The following is an 18,808-nucleotide window of genomic DNA, read 5'->3' as shown; positions in this document are numbered from 1 at the left end:
GTTCCCCGGGGACCCCGTTTTATATGCCTCCCGTGCCTATTGCGGGAGGAGGCGCTCTGGGTCACTCCGCCCCGTCACACCTCGCCGGGCTTGCACAATGTGGCATTTCTGTGCATGTGTAAGAACTTGCTGTTAGTCATCACTGGGACTCGGTATGCTTTGGCAATTAATTGACAGCGTTGCTGACCTGACAGGAGGGGGGGAAGGAAGGATTTATGGCCGTTTTGCCAGCCTCTTCCTTGGCATGCTCAGGGTGGATTCAGACAGGATTTTGCACGTATAATGGAGGCAGGGCAGATAGACAGCCCGGTACAAAGCATGAAGCGACCTGGGATGGCTGCACCACCCTGTCACCTCCAGAAGGCTTTCAGGTAGTGTGGGGAAACAGCCAGTGGTGGGATCCAAAAATGTTAGTAACAGGTTCCCATGGTGGTGGGATTCAAACTGTGGCGTAGTGCCAATGGGGCTGGGCGGGGCATGATGGGGGCGTGGCCAGGCATTCCAGGGCAGGGCATTCCTGGGCGGGGCTGTGGCAAGGACGCAGCCGCTGTGCCGGTCCTTGGGCGGGAAACGAACGCACGCAGGCGCAGGCTGCCACGCACGCCGGTGCACCTCCTGCTAGACTGCTTCAAGTTCTGCGCGCTGCTGCTGAGAGGAGGGGCGTAACTAAGGCAAAAATCAGGTGGCAAAATCACCAATTAGTCACCCCCTCTCGGCACACACAAATAATGAGTAACCTACTCTTGGGAACCTGTGAGAACCTGCTGGATCCCACCTCTGGAAACAGCTAAAACAAAACAAGTCCTTGAATGCCTGAAAACCCTCTAGAAGGCTACATGGAGTTATGCCACCCTTATGAGCGGCATAAGTCCAAGGCCGTGGCCACCATGTTCCCCACCCTAAAGCCCCCCGGCTTCCCCCTTGCACTGGCGTTTGGTTGGATACCAGTATTGCCCTGCAGTAGCAACCATTTCTGGGTTTCACCCCCATGGAGCTAAAAATACTCCATATCCGAGGGCATCCTCATAGACTTACAAGTACCCTAGTAGTATGATCAGGTTCAAGGGGTGTGCAGATACCTAGTCTCTTCCTACCAAACCGAATCGCAGTTCTCCAAAATGTCTGTATCGTGGAGTATATCTAAAAGTTATTAAATCATGAAATATTTCGTGTTACATCACTGTTTTCTGGATGTTGTAAATAAGACAAAAAAATCTACATGTTCAATGTATTGTCGAAGGCTTTCACGTGTCACAGGTTGTATTGGTTAAGGGAGTCTGTTAAGCCTGCATCTGTGGCTGGCATCCTCTGAAGATGATCCTCTGAAGATGCCAGCCACAGATGCAGGCGAAACGTCAGGAGAGAATGCTGCTAGAACACGGCCATACAGCCCGGAAACCACACAGCACCCCAATCTACATGTTGTCTGATGCCAGCATGATGCCAGCCTCTAGCTAAGACCTGGAGCGCCCCAGAATTATAGCTTATCTCTAAACGACAGAGATCAGTTTCCCAGGAGAAAATGGCGGCTTTGGAGGGTAAACTCTAAGGCAGGGGTCTGCAACCTGCGGCTCTCCAGATGTTCATGGATTCGCTTCATCGTCGGCCAATTGACCATGCTATCAGGGGCTGATGGTATTTGTAGTCCATGAACATCAGGAGAGCCGCAGGTTGCAGACCCCTGCTCTAAGGCATTGTACATCCCACTGAGGTCACAGTCTGCCCCAAGATACACCTGCAGATCTCCCAGAGTTTCCCAACCTGAATCTGGCACTGCTCCCCTCATCCCCCACCCCACCCCTGGTAGAAGCTGGTGACGGGGACCTAGCCCACCCCCTACTGCAATGCTGTGCTCATGCACTCTAAAATGGTTAAGTCCCCGTTGCTTCATAGACGGGAGCCTGGTCACTCACAAGGTGTGTCAGTTTACTGAGAAAAGACACACCCTTCTGAGAATATAGAGTTTGGTCTTTCCTACACTATGAGATTGCATGGTTGATGGTTGATGGTACAGTCACTAGCCAATACATGGTTGATGGTACAGTCACTAGCCAATACATGGTTGATGGTACAGTCACTAGCCAATACATGGTTGATGGTACAGTCACTAGTCAATACATGGTCGATGGTACAGTCACTAGCCAATACATGGTTGATGGTACAGTCACTAGTCAATACATGGTTGATGGGGCAGTCACTAGCCAATACAGGCTGAGTTTCCTATACGTGAAAGAAAAGGCAGAAGAATCACTGGTTTTCGTAGGCCGAGATGTCCACATTCTGGAGAGAGGTAGATAAGGCAGAAACATTGAGGAAAAGGGAGAAAAAGCACCAGCAAGCAAAGTAAAGTCTAGGCAATAAAAGTTGCAGTGTAGGATGGGGGAACAATGAGAATAATCAAAGGAAGGGATCGTTCCTTTTCCTCATTCAATAACGCCACATTATCAGGTGGGGCTTGAAAACAATGGATGGCAAAATCTGTGATTAACTTAAAACCAACCAGGGGGACCATATTCCCCATTATAGTGGTCTCACTTCTGATCCCCTGCTTCTAGAGAAAGGGGTGAAAAGTGATGTAATCTGGAGGTGATGTCACAGGTTGCAGCAACATACACCATATATCCAGAAGTTACATCACAGTGTGTGTCTTTTTACGTTCTGTTTAATTGTTCGCTCCAGGAAATTATATATTGAGTAAGAAGAAATCAAGTTCAGGAGCGTTTTCTGACTTCTTTAAAATAAACACAGTGACTCCGTTAAGTTGCCCTTTGCCCCATTTAAGCTCCTTTCCATGTTCATGCTGAGCTAAAAGGAAAATTTTTTTTTTAAAAAAAGAGTGACAGCATCATGATATGTCTGTAAGCGATTGTGAAAAATCCAAACCAGGAAGATTCTTGCGAAGGCAGAGCTGTGCAGTTGCGTTGGGAGCGCTATCCCACTTGGAGCAAGAGCCAGAGGCCATTCCCCAACCCAAATGTTCCTGTTCTGAAATCAAGGCGACCTTCTCTCGCTGAGTGGTCTCAGACCACAAAGTTTCAAAATCTACTTTTTGAAAAAAGTTCTTAGGTAGGATGATGCGGTGCTCCACCTGAGGCAGGGCACTCCCGAGCCCCGCCTCGGATGCGTCCCTCAGTGACACGGATCATGACTGACGCTGAGTGTTTTGGGATAGGGATGCTCCCCCAATGGAGATATCCGAAATGCTTTGGGAATTATTCATTCAACGGTGATTGCGCCTAATCATCATCTTCGCATGGCTTGCTGCAATAGATGCTGGCCTTTGTCCTCCTTCAGGGAGCCGGCCTACGTCACAGCGCATTTTCCCAAACCTGCTTTGGTACGATCTTTCTGGGAAGACCGCATAAAAAAGTGAAAAGTTACAGTGTAGGTGGGAAGGCACACATTTTCTGACCCCTCTACCCAGAGGTGGGATCCAGCAGGTTCTCACAGGTTCCCGAGAGTAGGTTACTCATTATTTTGTGTGTGCCGAGAGGGGGTGACTAATTGGTGATTTTGCCACGTGATTTTTGCCTTCGTTACGCCCCTCCTCTTAGCAGTAGCGCGCAGAACTTGAAGCAGTCTAGCAGGAGGTGCACCGGCGTGCATGGCAGCCTGCGCCTGCGTGCATTCGTTTCCCGCCCAAGGACCGGCGCAGCGGCTGCGTCCTTGCCACAGCCCCGCCCAGCAATGCCCCGCCCCCAGAAAGCCTGACCATGCCCCCATCATGCCCCGCCCAGCCCCATTGGCGCTACACCAGTTTGAATTCCACCACCATGGGAACCTGTTACTAAAATTTTTGGATCCTACCACTGCCTCTACCCCATCCAGTGACATTTTCCCTTGGTGGGTGGAAAGCGAGTTCAAGTTATGTATGGCTTATGGCGACCCCATAGATGTTTCAAGGCAAGAGAGGTTCAGAGGTGGTTTGCCATTACCTGGCTCTGTGTAGCAACCATGGATTTCCTTGGATTCCCATGGATTCCCAGCCAAGTATTTACAAAGGCTGCCCCTGCTTAGCTCCCAAGATCTGATGAGATCGCTCTATCCTGGGCGATTTCCCCCCTTACACCTACCATTTCCTCACCACTCACTACCTTTTCATTTTTTTTGTTAAATGAGTAATAGATATATTTTATTTATTGTTTTCTGTCAAATCGCAGCTGATTTATGGCAATCCCTCCGATTTTTCAAGGCAAGAGACCTCAGAGGTGGTTTACCGTTGCTGGCCTCTGGGTCACAACCCTGGTACTCCTTGGTGATCTTTTTTTCCAAATACAAACCAGGGGTGACCCTGCTTAACTTCCAAGATTTGATGAGACGGGGCAAGGCTTCTGAGGCCTGGATGAGATTTCTGCTGCCGTTTTCTGATTTGCGGTTTTTGTCATTTGGTTGTAAAATAAGCGAAGTGAAAGATTCGATCTGTCGTTTTTTTCTGTTCACTGGTCATAGAGACCCGTAAATGGTTAATTCTCTGTTACAGGTTTGTCCATTCATTCCTCTGAGAAGTTCAGGTCAGCATGGGTAGGTCTCCTCTCCTCCATTTTGTTGGATTTGACAGCCTTGCATACAGTACTGAAAGAGCTCAGCGAACATTCTAAAAGTGACAGTTGGAGACTGTAGTTCTCTGACTGAGGAAAGATGTTTTTCAGTGTTCTGTTAACTAAAGCTATGTAAAAAGCCTCTGACTGAAAGTTTAATACTGTAAATTATGCTGGTTACTGGTAACCAAATTGTAACCCAAATGATGAACTGTAAATGGATTGATATCTAAGTGTTGCTATGTTTATCTTTTCTCTCAGTATCAGTAAAGTTCTTTTGTTTATGATTTCTGAGGTTAAAAGGCTGGTCTTTACCAAGATAACTGTTCTTATTTAAAATGGCACACAAGCTACATTCTGCTCATTATTCTGCTTACAGGATTATATATATACCTGTTGACCTTCACATTTTATCCACATGATGACCCTGTGAGGTAAGTTTTCCTGAGAGAGAAAGTGACTGGCTGAAGATCACTTAAACACCCTTCTTGGCTGAGCAGGGATTCGAACTGGGGTCTCTCTGGCCCCAGTCCAGCAATGAGCCCTATTCCACATCGGCTGCCCAGACTATCCAGTCTCCAAAATGTGGGCCGTGGTCTCTTTCTGCCTGTAGAGGCCTCGTCCCTGAAACCAGCCCCTGAGGTATCACAAATCGAAATGAAATAGGGCGTCAGCTTCCAAGTGACATCCGTCACTGCATTTAATTGGAAGAAGTTCCAGCTGACATTCGTCACCGCATAAAAAGCCTCTCCCTTGTGAGATATCGCTGATCGCTATGTGTTGCCTCCTCGCCTTATCGAATTGGCAAATCACATCGTTCTCCCGCAGGGAAGCGAGGTCAAAATTCCTGCTGAAATTGCATTTTGGCTGCCAATATCGGTAGCGATCTGGCTCAGTTGCAGGGATGGCTGCCTGATGAGAGCATTTGGCAAGGGTTTCCTAGAAGGCGAGGGAACGATCCCACATGCAAGATACGAGCTCCGTGAATCATTCCCCTTGGGCACGGGAGCTAAGGCAACTAACCTGCCTCGGCTTGTGTGGCCACCGGGCATTCCTCACACGGGTGAAAAGCTGCCAAATTTCATGTAATGTAATATAATGTAATCCATGTGATATAATCGATGCCATTGTGTGATTGAACCTCAAACTGGGCCAGTAAATCTCTACCCACAAGTCTATATGTCCTGTTAAGTGCTGATGCGGTCCCTCTGCAATCAAAAAGAGAACGCGGAGTATGTTTAGCCCCTTCCGCACGTGCAGAATAACGCAATCTACTTTCACAATTGTTTGCAAGTGGGTTTCGCTATTCCACACAATAAAATCCAGCCGCAAAGTGCATTGAAAGTGGATTGAAAGTGCATTATTCTGCACGTGCGGAAGGGGCCTTTGTGTGTCTGCGGGCCATTTTCCAGGCAAGAGTAGTTTGCAGGTGGTTTGCCATTGCCGGCCTCCACGTGGGCTGAGAGAGTTCTCAGGGAACTGTGACTGGCCCATGGTCACCCCGCAGGCTTCACGTGCAGGAGCAGGGAATCGAACTTGTTTCTCCAGATTAGAGTTCGTGGTTCTTAACTGCTTTATGATGCTGGCTCTCTTTAGTATAGTTAGTCTCTGGAAGAACCTGAGCTTTGGGGTCCTCCAAGCTGTAATGGAAAGAGGACAGAGGGAGCGCCAAACTGTTGTTGAGTAGTCATGAAAGTTGCTTTTCTAGTCATCAGTTTTTCAGCGAATTCCAGATATTCTTGTGCCCTGTGCTAAGGGGTGTATTTAGCTTTCCTTGTGGAAACGAATGGAAGGGAAGAAAACAACTGAAGTTGTTACGGGCGACGCAAGGAATAGGCGAGACGCAGCAATATCAAGGTCCGGTGGAGAGTAGCCAGCGGCAGGATAGTCGGGGCTAATCTGCCGAGCTGGGGTCCCTGGCACCTTTTATTAGGTTTTGGGGGAAGGCGGGAGAGCGGGAGAAGGTGGCACAATACAATGACTCACGGGGGCTGCGCATGTGCGGGAGGAAACGTTCCTGTCTGGGTCAAGTACACACCTGGGGTCTTGTGACCCTTTGTCCCTTTGTGTGGGGCATCTTGTGACCGTGAGTCATGGGGGTCTTGTGACGCGCCCAGAGGGCATCCAATGGTGCAGGCATTCCTGTGCTATGTTTGAGGCTCTGCTAGGTTTGCTGGCTCACCCCAACAAACAACCACTCAAGCAATATCTGCATCTGCTACAGAAACTTCCATTGCCCATGTACCCATGCGTGTTTGTGTGTTAGTATCAGAAAAATGTGAACAGTTATTGTTAATTTCAGTGACTTTTGCCTACGCAGAGAAACTTGCTGCTTAAAAGAAAAACAAACCACACACACAATAGACCTCACAGGATTTTATGCAGGTCACACAACGGAAAGTGAAGTGTAACAGAAAATTTGGTGTGAACATCTCGAACACGGTGGTGGGGTTTTTTTTATTGGTTCCTTTCATAGTAATTAAAGATAACAATACTACACAATGCCACTGGCTGATCTTTATCAACATGGAGTGCTCTTGAAGGGGGCGGAGGGGGGGGGGAGAAATTCATTCAGAGTGGAATTACGCACAAGGCAGAGTCCCAGCCTTTCACAACCCTTTTAACAGATCTTAGTTGGACAGTTTAATTCCTACACTACGGGAGACTGTCAAAACTCAAAGGGGCACTCCCCTTCAGTCCCACAATGTGTGAGTTCTTTTCAGAACCAAAAAGGCACTGTTCACTTGAATAAAAATTATTTTTGTATCTATTCCAGCAAAAAAAATGCAGGTTAATAACAACAATATCAGAATTTCACCAATAGTGCAGAAAATAATTTGAAAAGCTGAAACTAATAATAATAATAATAATACAGAAAAAAGCCAATATTGTCAGGTCCATACAGTTCAAGATAGCACTGCCTTCATTATATAGGAGCAAGCAGGAAAAATCATACTTAGCCAAGGAACAGAGAAGTTAATCAAAAAAGGCATGGGAAATCGAACATCAAGACAAGCCAATATTCTAAGCAAAGATAGATGAATCTCTAAGTTGGAATAATCTAAGCATTATAGGGAAAGGTAGGTATCACATGGTCCAAACCCTCCAATCAAAAGACCTCTACTAATTAGTGCAGCTGAAGGAATTTTAGGTTAGGTGCCATAAATCAGGAGCTAACGAGTGAACGTTGGAACTTCAATTATCTCTTCCACGGTCATCGTGACCTCGGACAGCTAGGCGTCAAAACTGCCGGCTGAATCTACTAATAGAACAGACACAGAGAGATCCATTCAACTCTTACAAAAATCCTTGACAAAATATGGCTGTTCTTATGCTAAGCTAATACATGAAATTTCGCAAAAATACATATTCTTCACAGAGGTCCCTTCCGCACATGCAGAATAATGCACGTTCAATTCACTTTCACAGTTGTTTGCTAGTGGATTTTGCTGTTCCACACAGCTGCAAAGTGGGTTGAAAGTGGATTGAAAGTCCATTCTTCTGCATGTGTGGAAATGGAGCAAAGAGACTCTATTCCACACATGCAGAATAATGCACTTTCAAACTGCTTTCAGTGCTCTTTGAAGCTGTGTGGAATGGCAAAATCCACTTGCAAACAGTTGTGAAAGTGGTTTGAAAATGCATTATTTTGCGTGTGCGGAAGGAGCAAAGAAAAACAATGGTGCAGAAGGAAGACAATTTCATTCCCATCTGTTGGAAAACTCCTATGCATTTTGTATGGAGCCTCCTCAGGGGATACATATGTCAAAAATAAAAGGGGAAAAAAGGTTAACGGGTTCGTGCTGAGTTGAGCTGACGCCCACGAACAAGCTCTTCCAATTTTTAGATAAGTTTTTTTCTCATTTCAGCTTTTTGTTTTATTTTTTCAGGTTTTCCTTCGTATTATCTGAAATTTTTTAAACAAACCGAGGCAGCTTTTAATGATTAAGTGAAGAAAGGGGCTGTTTTTATATTGTTTTTTTCAGAACAACTGTTGATAATAAGGTCTGAACTGACCGTGAATGCCAGCGGTTTGAGTGTCTTGTTTTGTAAACACGAATCTACTGGTATAAAGACTCTTGCACAAGGAGGCCCCATAATTGCTCAGAGGGGAGAAAAAGGTTAACGAATATCTTTTGACCTTCTCCAAATTACCCATTTGTTTAAAAGACATATCAAAACAATGATTAAAAATCTGTTTAAAAATAGAGCTTCTGAGCATGTGCAGTTAATTACCAGGGCTGACCCTACTTAGCTCCCAAGATCTGATGAGATTCAGGGGTCCCTTTTTTCTCAGCGCCTGAAGCAGCCAGAGATATAGGAGGTTCCATCTTATATCACCCTAGTGCACTGATGGCGAACCTATGGCACGGGTGCCAGAGGTGGCACTCAAAGCCCTCTCTGTGGGCACGCACACACAGAGTTCGTCATTTGGGGGGTGGAAAATCACACCACCCCCACACACATCTAGGCTGGCCTGGGCCACTGAGCACAACGTGTGCGCACTGTGGTAAGCAGGGAGGACTCTGCTGGCGGGCCTGGTGCCTGTGGTCACGGTGGCTGCTGCCCGAGGGGGGCTTTTAGAGGAGGCAGAGATGCTAGAGAGGCACAGAGCGGTGTGCGTGGGACTTGCTGGAGGCTAGAGCAGGCTGGCCCCTGCTCGAGCAGGTGGGGCGGAGGAAGAGGGAGCCAACCAGTTTTTTCTAAACTAAAACCTCAGCATTCAGGTTAAATTGCCGGGTTGGCACTTTGCGATAAATAAGTGGGGTTTGGGTTGCAATTTGGGCACTTGGTCTCAAAAAGGTTCGCCATCACTGCCCTAGTGAATCACGATCGGTACCATATGCTATTAAGTGCCTCTCCTGGCGAGACAGCCAGGTTCTCCTAAAAAAAGCTGTTACACACCCCAATCAAGAACTCATTCTGTGACTCTCTGGGATTCCTACATTTATTTTATTTTTATTTTCCAACATTTACATCCCATCTTTCTGCCCTGCTAGACAGCGCATTACAACTTCATTTGTTTGATTTATTTGTTAGACTTGTTTTACCGCCCTCCCGCCGGAGGGCTCTGGGTGGAAAAAAAATTGGCATGAAAAACCCTATAATTACATTCTAATTAAAACCTAAAGTTATTAAACATAGCATCATAGTAAAAACCAAACAACAGATGGCAACGAAGAAGAAGGCCTCCATCTCCCGCCCCTGGGAGGGGTCGTCTGGGCACAACAACAGTAACAACCGGGTATGATAGTACATAGGGGGTGGGGAGGGATGGCACATCAGTGACCAGCCTCACCAAAAGCCGGGTGGAACAACTCTGTTTTGCAGGCCCTGCGGAACCACTCAAGGTCCCTCAGGGCCCTGATGGTGGAAGGGAGGGCGTTCCACCAGGCAGGGGCCAAGGCAGTAAAGGCCCTGGCCCATAAGAACATAAGAACAAGCCAGCTGGATCAGACCAGAGTCCATCTAGTCCAGCTCTCTGCTACTCGCAGTGGCCCACCAGGTGCCTTTGGGAGCTCACATGCAGGAGGTGAAAGCAATGGCCTTCTGCTGCTGCTGCTGCTCCTGAGCACCTGGTCTGTTAAGGCATTTGCAATCTCAAATAAAAGAGGATCAAGATTGGTAGCCATAGATCGACTTCTCCTCCATAAATCTGTCCAAGCCCCTTTTAAAGCTATCCAGGTTAGTGGCCATCACCATCTCCTGTGGCAGCATATTCCAAACAATTCAATCACACTAAGTGAAGGAAGTGTTTCCCTTTATTAGTCCCACTTCTTCCCAGCATTTTCAATGTATGCCCCTGGTTCTAGTAGACAGGAGTAGAGAGAAAAATTTGGCTCTATCAACATTTTCTACCCCATGCATAATTTTATAGACTTCAATCATATCCCCCCCCTCAGCCATCTCCTCTCCAAACTTTTTCTATCTCCTCAATATCCTTTTGTACGCGGGCACCAGAACTGGGACACAGGTAATCTTAGTGCATGTCGCACCACGGCTTTATATAAGGGCATGACAATCTTTGCAGTTTTATTCTCAATTCCTTTCCTAATTATCCCCAGCATAGAGTTTGCCTTTTTCACAGCTGCCATGCATTGAGTTGACATTCCCATGGAACTATTCCCATGGCCCAGGTTGAGGCTACCCTGTTTCCCCAAATATAAGACATCCCCAGAAAACAAGACGTAGTAGAGGTTTTGCTGAAGTGCGAAATATAAGGCATCCTCCGAAAGTAAGACGTAGCAAAGTTTTTGTTTGGAAGCATGCCCGACGAACAGAACACAGAAATATAAGACATCCCCTGAAAATAAGACATAGCGCATCTTTGGGAGCAAAAATTCATATAAGACACTGACTTATTTTCGGGGAAACACGGTAGTCACATCACTGAGGGGCCAAATTTGCCTCTGCAGAATGCAGAGGCTGAGTAGGGATGTAAGGGGAGAGACAGTTCCTAAGGTATGAGGGCCCCAAGCCGCAAAGGGGCTCAAAGGTCGATGCCAACACCTTGAAGGTGATTCGGTATTCCACTAGAAGTCAGTGCAGTTGGCGCAGCACAGGAGAGACGTGGCCCCTAATAGAGCCACCCGTGGCATCACAAATGCCAGCTGTCGGCTGTGCCAACGTCCTCACTGCACCCGAGAACTTGCAAGCATATATGACTGTCTGAATGCAGGTGTCATTGGCATATGGAGATAAGGTGGCAATCTGAATTCTAGCCAAGCACCTGAGGGTAAAGTTGGGGTGGGAACTGATAATAAGATAAGAGGAACCAACCCAGGCCTTAAAAAGTTCCTGTTGCAAAGCTCTGTGAGATTGTGGAGTCAGCCTCCCACCCTCCCACATTCTTGGCAAAGGCTGCTGCGGAGGCAATGCTTTTTCCTGAGCTTTAGAATTAAGTAGCGACAAGAGAGTAAATATTTACACTGATTCCTGTTATGCATTTGGCGTTTTACCAAATGCATTGGTGAAATTGTGGGCTCAGAGAGGAGTATTTACTATGGGAGGGGCTGCAATATGACACGGGGATCTAGTCACTACATTACGGGAAGCTCTTCATTTGCCAGAGTGTTACCGCGCTGCTCAGGTAACTTTCTACAGGCTCCAAGGTACCCAGATCTCGGCAGCGTCTAGGAACCCAAACAGGACCCGACACGACGAGTATAATAAAGAAAGGTTTTATTGAGATGCCGACCTAAGTGTCACAACAGTAAATTGCCTCCTGCTCCATTAAGGACTCATGGCGCTGCCTAGCAGCCTTACAACATCTTAAATACACTTTCTCCCGTCGGGAGCCCGGGAGAATACAAGACAGCCCACCACCATTCATTAGCAAAATTCAAAGTAACCAATAATTCGTTTGCAACATACAGGAACCAATCAGAGTTCGATAGGCATCCCCTTCTGGGATTTCGCGCCAGAGTAGGGCGAGAGGGTGCATGATCGCATATCCACTGGGACGTGGAAAACACAAAGCTGTTTCCCCAGGTGTCCGTGGGGTCAGGAAGCATAGAGCTTGATGATCTATAGCATAGCCCCCTTGCATCTGCCCGCTGGGCTGAAGGGATTAGGCAGGGCGAGGCGCTTCCTCCGAGATCTTCCTTTGTTCGCGTCCATCATAGACCTTTGCACGTGAAAAGGGTGGGCTCAGGTGAGGCCGAGATGGATTCCTGCCTTGGGCCAAGGCGGTTCCATGCAGTCACAAGTACAGAGAAACTTACAAATCCTATTTCCTACCTAATACAGTTGGTTTCTACCTAACTCACACAGGAATAAAACAGGGTTTAATCTTTAATTCAGACACAGTCCAGAAGTGGGACAAATTCACCTCTGGCTCCGCTATTAAGAGGAAGTAGCAATCATATACTGCAGGGGGCATTCACAAAAGGACACAAGCATTGCGAAAGAAAGGGGATCGCCTGGCGGACAAAGCAGCGAATTATCTGCTCAGTCTGGCCGCAAGGTTCAAGCCACGCCAAGGCCCCTTCCGCACATGTAGAATAATGCACTCCCAATCTACTTTCAATGCACTTTAAAACTGTGCGGAATAGCAAAATCCACTTGCAAACAATTGTGAAAATGGATAGGAAGTGGATTATTCTGCCTGCACGGAAGGGGACTAATTCCTGCAACTGACAAATTAACTCCCGTTTATGTGAAGAAAGAAGTTGAATTTGCTCAGGCTGAACAATTAGAGAAAGATGGCCAGGGATGAAGAGAGAAGAATAAGAGTTTTGGATTTATATCCCCCCTTTCTCTCCTGTAAGGAGAGACTAAAAGGCTTGAGCAATTTCCTTGCCCTTCCCCCCCCCCTCACACAACAAACCCCCCCTGTGAGGTAGGTGGGGCTGAGAGAGCTCTGAGAAGCTGTGACTAGCCCAAGGTCACCCAGCTGGCGTGTGTGGGAGTGCCCAGGCTAATCTGAATTCCCCAGATAAGCCTCCACAGCTCAGGTGGCAGAGCAGGGAATCAAACCTGGTTCCTCCAGATTAGATACACGAGCTCTTAACCTCCTACGCCACTGCTGCTCCCAGGATGGTGGGTGACAGCTCAAAATAAGATTATGTTACCTCGCCGTCTTGTATTTTCAAGCAGGGGAACATTCCAAGGCAGGGGCAGAGCAAGGGGGAGCTGCGCCCGGGGGATGCACGCTCCCTGTCCCCCTGCTGTGGTGCTGCCCATCCCTGCCCCTCCACACCCCTGTTATGCCCCCTCCTCTCCCCGGCCACACCCCTGCACCGGCACGTTCCTGGGGCACCATGCCCCCAGGCCCCATGGGCAGTACGCCACTGTTCCAAGCTGTTATCCAGTTCTGCAGATCTGCCCCAATCCCTCGCCATTGGTCTGTCATGAGAGCTAAGATGTATCAGCACCACACGGTAGCTTTGTGTGTGAGACAAGCCCGGAAGAGTACACAGCGCCAGGCTCTTTGGCATCGCAAATGCCAGCCGCAGGGTGTGCCAGCTTTCTTGTTGCACCTGAGAACATTTGCTACCTGGCCCAGGTGCGAGGTGGCATTTGCTTTGATCACACTGGATGAAAAGGGACTGATGGTCGTACTCGAGTGATTAGTAGAGCCTTTGAATTAGGGAATGAATTGCTTCCAGCCAAGTCGGAATGGTACACCCTGTCTCAACAACAGAACTCTGTGGTAAAATAGCAATTGGCAGGGTCGGCCATTTTGGGAGATTGCTACAAAGCAGAGATGCAGACGACGAGTCTGCTGACACCCAGTTGAGGTTGAGAGCCAGCGTGGTGTAGTGGTTAAGAGCAGGTGCACTTTAATCTAGGGAACCGGGTTTGATTCCCCGCTCTGCCACTTGAGCGGTGGAGGCTTATCTGAGGAACCAGATTAGCTTGTGCACCCCAACACATGCCAGCTGGGTAACCTTGAGCTAGCCACAGTTCTTCGGAGCTCTCTCAGCCCCACCCGCCTCACAGGGTGTTTGTTGTGGGGAGGGGGGAAGGGAAAGGAGATTGTAAGCCCCTTTGAGTCTCCTGCAGGAGAGAAAAGGGGAGGGGGTATAAATCCAAATTTTTCTTCTTTCTTTTTTCTTCAAACCTCCAGGAAGTTCCCAACCTGGAGTAGGCAACCTGCGCTCCCACAATGTTGCAGGGACCAGTGGGGAAGCTTTGTTAAGAGGAATTCTCTTGATCTTTATTTTACCAGCTGGGCAGTTGGAAATCTCTTGCGGTTTTAACAACTTGTGGAAACAGAGGGGTGAGGTTTATCATGGCACGGCGTTAAATCACCTCTTCTGGTATTTGCCGCTAATCCAGCTGATATTGAAGGGGCAGCTAGAGAGGGATCAGTTTAATTGTTGGAAACCCTAAGCCAGTGGTGGCGAACCTATGGCACGGGTGAGCCCTCTCTGTGGGCACACGCAAACAGAGTGCCCCCCCACACATCTAGGCTGGCCTGGGTTGCTAGGCTCAATTTTTTAGCATTAAACCTAAGCCCTAATTTTGGGAAAGCAGTGTAGGTAACACTGTTAAACCCCACTGATTAAACCCCACTGATTTTCATGTGAAGAACTAAAGCACGATCCTTTACCTGGGAGTAAGCTTGGTTGCTGGCAATGGGGCTTGCTTCTGAGTAAACCCTCCTAAGGTCATGATTCACCCGTTGGAAGAGTTGCACGGTTGCTTCAAAGCAAAGTCATCGACTACCACCAAGCTTACTCCCGAGTAACGCCATCGTTTCCTAGGAAAGCCAACTCCATTTTTCTAAACTAAAAACTCCTCAGTATTCAGGGGTTAAATGTTCTGCCATGCTGGAGCACTTTGTTATGAGATAAATAAGTGGGTTTGGGGTTTCAATTTGGGCACTCGGTCTCAAAAAGGTTCGCCATCACTGCCCTAAGCGTACCTTTTAAGTAACACGCACGGCGCCCAAAAAGTGTTGGAAGGGAAGGCCTTTGTGCTCTGTCCTGCCTCAGTGACAGAGAGGGAGTTATCAGTGAATCAGACAGCTAGAGGGGGTCAAGACACCCTTTTCTCTACTGCTCTGACATGATCCCTTTGAGGAGTAGATTGCTGCCCTCGGGGAATTTCCGAATTTCCTTCTTTCCAGCTTCCCCTTCGCTCTCCACCATTCCAGCCCACAGGGAAATTGCGCACAGCACACGTATGATATCTTTGTGACGTTACAAACAACATTTTGTGGAAGAACTTCACACAGGTCTCTTCCCCCAAACAACTTAAGCCCGTTATATTCCTCTCAACCCGGGTTTTTCCAAAAATCATTAAACAAGGATCTTCTTGCAAAATCCTGGGGTTGAAACCACCCCTACACACACAGGACAGGCCGGTGAGGCTATATTTTTTCTTGCCCACCTGTCAGGATGTTTCTTCTCCTTCCATCAAAGGAATGCCCTCAGGTGAAGGCATTCACACCTACTCAGGGATGGGGCTCTGCTCTCTTATGTTAACAGACCATTCTCTTCCTTTGGTTTCCTTTGATGCTGGCAACTGCAGATAAGAGGGATGACTGAGGCAGCCACAGGTGGCTGTCTATCACAACGCTGGCCTTGCGGGGGATGCTCGCCTCCCCAACGGCTCTGGCCTTTCTTTGTGTCTTTCTCACAATCCATGAGGGGAAGGATTTATTGTTGCTACATGGGGACGAAGACCAGGGCAAGTGTGATCAGAAGAACAACACCACAGTTTACAACCTTAATGGGCGCCAAAGGGTCACATTGTGTACGCACTCCAGCAAGACTGTGATGTATTGCTTCCGAAGGCTTCTCACGGTCGGATCATTGCGTTGTATGTGGTTGTATGTACGGCCATGTTCCAGAACAGACAGCCTCCAGACAGATTCGCTTGAGCCTGTGGCTGGCATCTTCAGATCCTCTGAAGATGCCAGCCACAGATGCAGGCGAAACGTCAGAAGAGAATGCTGCTAGAACACGACCATACAGCCTGGAAACCACACAGCACCCAAGAGCAGATGGTTGCCTCATAAAACCACATATGCAAGGCAAATCATCACTCAGTAAATTTAAAGGAACATGCACTTTCTTCACAGATGGATAAGTAGCGTTTAATAAGTTGTTAGGTCCAGTTTTGTGCCATGAGAGTTTAATGGGTTAATTTCTGCTGAGCAGGCTTCTGTTAAGGGAACACGAAACCTATCGGGTCTGGAAACTCTAGGAATTAAGACAGCTTTCTGATTCATTTCCCAGGAAATGATACAGCTTATGTTCTGTCACAGATTGATGACAAACTAGAGTTTTGATTTCATTTATTTCCTCATCTGGCGGGAACTGGGTAAGTTGCTGCTAATTTTTGTCAAGAATAAAGAGATAATGAAATGTTGGGAGGGGGGGTTTCAAAGCAAGAAGTTCTATGCTCCTGCAATGTGGTTTCTCTGTTGTTTCTCCATTTATTTATAGCCTCATGTCCATTTGAAATATAAACTCATGGATTAAATTTGGGGGTGGGTTTTTCATTCCCTACTGGTATTTAATGTTTGTCTTTCCCACCAACATTGGGGTACTTATGTTACCCAAAAGGGTTCTTATGTTCTTATGTTCTTACTTACGAAAGATATAATGTGCATGGATTCTGTCTTCCAAACAGAACGTGTTTCTCTAGCGTGATAATGACAGAATTTTGAGACTGATTTCTCAAAAAGGTTTTGTATGAATCTGTGCCTGTTAAGTCAGAAGGGATTTCATCATAAGTTTAATAAAATCAGTAGCTGCGTTGCTGCAAGGCCCCGGTGTTAAAAAATTTTTCTGAACAACACCTAGGTGTGGTAGATACTTATATTTTTACTTTTATTTTACTTTAGAGGATTTATTTTACCTTTGACCATTTGAATTCCTGTGTGGTGTTGTGGTTAGAGTTCTCGGCTCGGTTCTGGGAGAGCCATGAAGTTCTCTGGGTACACTTGGGTTGCTCCCCTAACCTACCTCAAAGGATTGTTGTGAACATAAAATGGAGGAAGAAAGACTAAGACATCTCTTTCCATCCAGCTAGATTAGGATAGATAACCCATTTCTTGACTGTTCTATCCAGAATGGAGTTCACTAATAAAGACTCCTCTTATTAGTTAGAAACTATGAATTGGGTCCTCGTTTCTTTTGTTGCCAGCCTAGATAAGTTCTGCTGTGTTTAGCCTCCATGTTATCTGCTGTGATGAAAAAGGTGTCTCTTACCAGAGAGAATTACCAACAAAAACCACTAGCCTTTGCAAGCCTGGGAAAAGTCTGTGTGTTTGTGTGTATGTACATGTGTTGCTAGTGACATATCTACAAAGTGTCCAGTCACTGAAGGGCAAAACTGAGCCCCTGAAACTAGCCCTCCTTACATTAGATGGATAAGGTAGCATTTAATAAGTTATTAGGTCCAGTTTTGTGCCACGAGAGTTTAATGGGTTAATTTCTGCTGAGCAGGCTTCTGTTAAGGGAACAGGAAACCTATCAGGTCTGGAAACTCTTAAGAGTAAAGAAAGCTTTCTGTTTCATTTTCGAGGAAATGCTCCAGCTTATGTTCTGTAGCAGATCGATGCAGAAGTAGAGTTCTGATTTCATTATTTCCTCACCAGAAGGGAACTGGGTAAGTTGCCGCTAGTTTTTGTCAAGAATAAAGAAGTAGTAAAATTGGTTGTTGTGGGTTTTCCGGGCTATGTGCAGTGGTGGGATCCAAAAATTTTAGTAACCGGTTCCCTCGCCAGCCCCCCCTCAGCAAAGGGGGCAGAAGCGTACCTAGGCAAACCTGAGCCCTGGGCAAAATATGAGTTGGATGCCCCCCCCCCATGGGCAGCCACCCCACCATAACCCCAAAAAATGTTTTTGCACCAGGTCATTTCTAAATCATTATAGAAAATGCCCCAAATCACAAATCTGAACACAGCAATGGTGAAACACACAGGTTCTTTGATAGAGACTGGTGAGATAAAAGGTACGAAAGGCCTTTCAATGAATTGCAGTACCTGAAAGGGATTAACCCAGATCAGGGAGTTACATTATTAGTCGCAATTGCTATATGGAACCTTCACGTTCAAAGGCAGGATGCCTCTCAGGGAGGCGAGGGTGTGGAGATGGAAAAGCGGACCCAATTAGTAACCCCCTCTCGGCACACACAAATAATTAGTAACCCACTCTCGGGAACTGGTGAGAACCTGCTGGATCCCACCTCTGGCTATGTGGCTGGGGTCTGGTAGATCTTGTTCCTGAATGAACAAGATCTACCAGTAATGACATGTTGGGAGGGGCCGGGTTTCAAAGGAAGAACCTCCATGGTCCTACAGTGTTGCTCTCTGTTGTTTCTCCATTTATTTACAGCCTCATTTCCATTTGAGATACAAACTCATGGATTAAATTTTGGGGGTGGGTTTTTCATTCCCTAATGATATTTAAATGTCTGTCTTTCCCACCAACACTGGGGTACAAGAGAACAGGAAATGTAACAAGTCTAGGAATAAGAAAGCTTTCTGTTTCATTTCTGAGGAAATGATACAGCTTATGTCCTGTTACAGATTGATGCCAAAGCAGAGTTCTGATTTCATTTATTTCCTCATCTGAAGGTAACTGGGTAAGTTGCTGTTAGTTTTTTTGTCAAGAATAAAGAGGTAATGAAATGTTGGGAGGGGGGTTTCAAAGCAAGAAGTTCTATGCTCCTACCATGTTGTTTCTCTGTTGTTGCTCCATTTAGTTGTAACCTCACGTCCATTTGAAATATAAACTCATGGATTAAATTTGAGGGTGGGTTTTTCATTCCCTACTGGTATTTAATGTCTGTCTTTCCCACCAACATTG

General features: G+C 46.8%; 1 protein-coding gene across 1 annotated transcript in view; it reads left to right on the top strand.

Moving 5' to 3' along the window:
• Positions 1 to 18,808, top strand: part of LOC125444318 (up-regulator of cell proliferation-like) — a 39,282-nt gene that overhangs the window by 2,359 nt on the left and 18,115 nt on the right. The window contains 2 exon segments of the mRNA XM_048516746.1: positions 17,552 to 17,606; positions 18,529 to 18,584. The gene's annotated coding sequence lies outside the window, so the exon portion shown is untranslated.

Source organism: Sphaerodactylus townsendi, linkage group LG15 (assembly GCF_021028975.2).
Source record: "Sphaerodactylus townsendi isolate TG3544 linkage group LG15, MPM_Stown_v2.3, whole genome shotgun sequence".
NCBI lineage: Eukaryota > Metazoa > Chordata > Lepidosauria > Squamata > Sphaerodactylidae > Sphaerodactylus > Sphaerodactylus townsendi.
The sequence above is the reverse complement of the archived record's forward strand: the minus strand, read 5'-3'. Positions and strand labels throughout refer to the sequence as shown.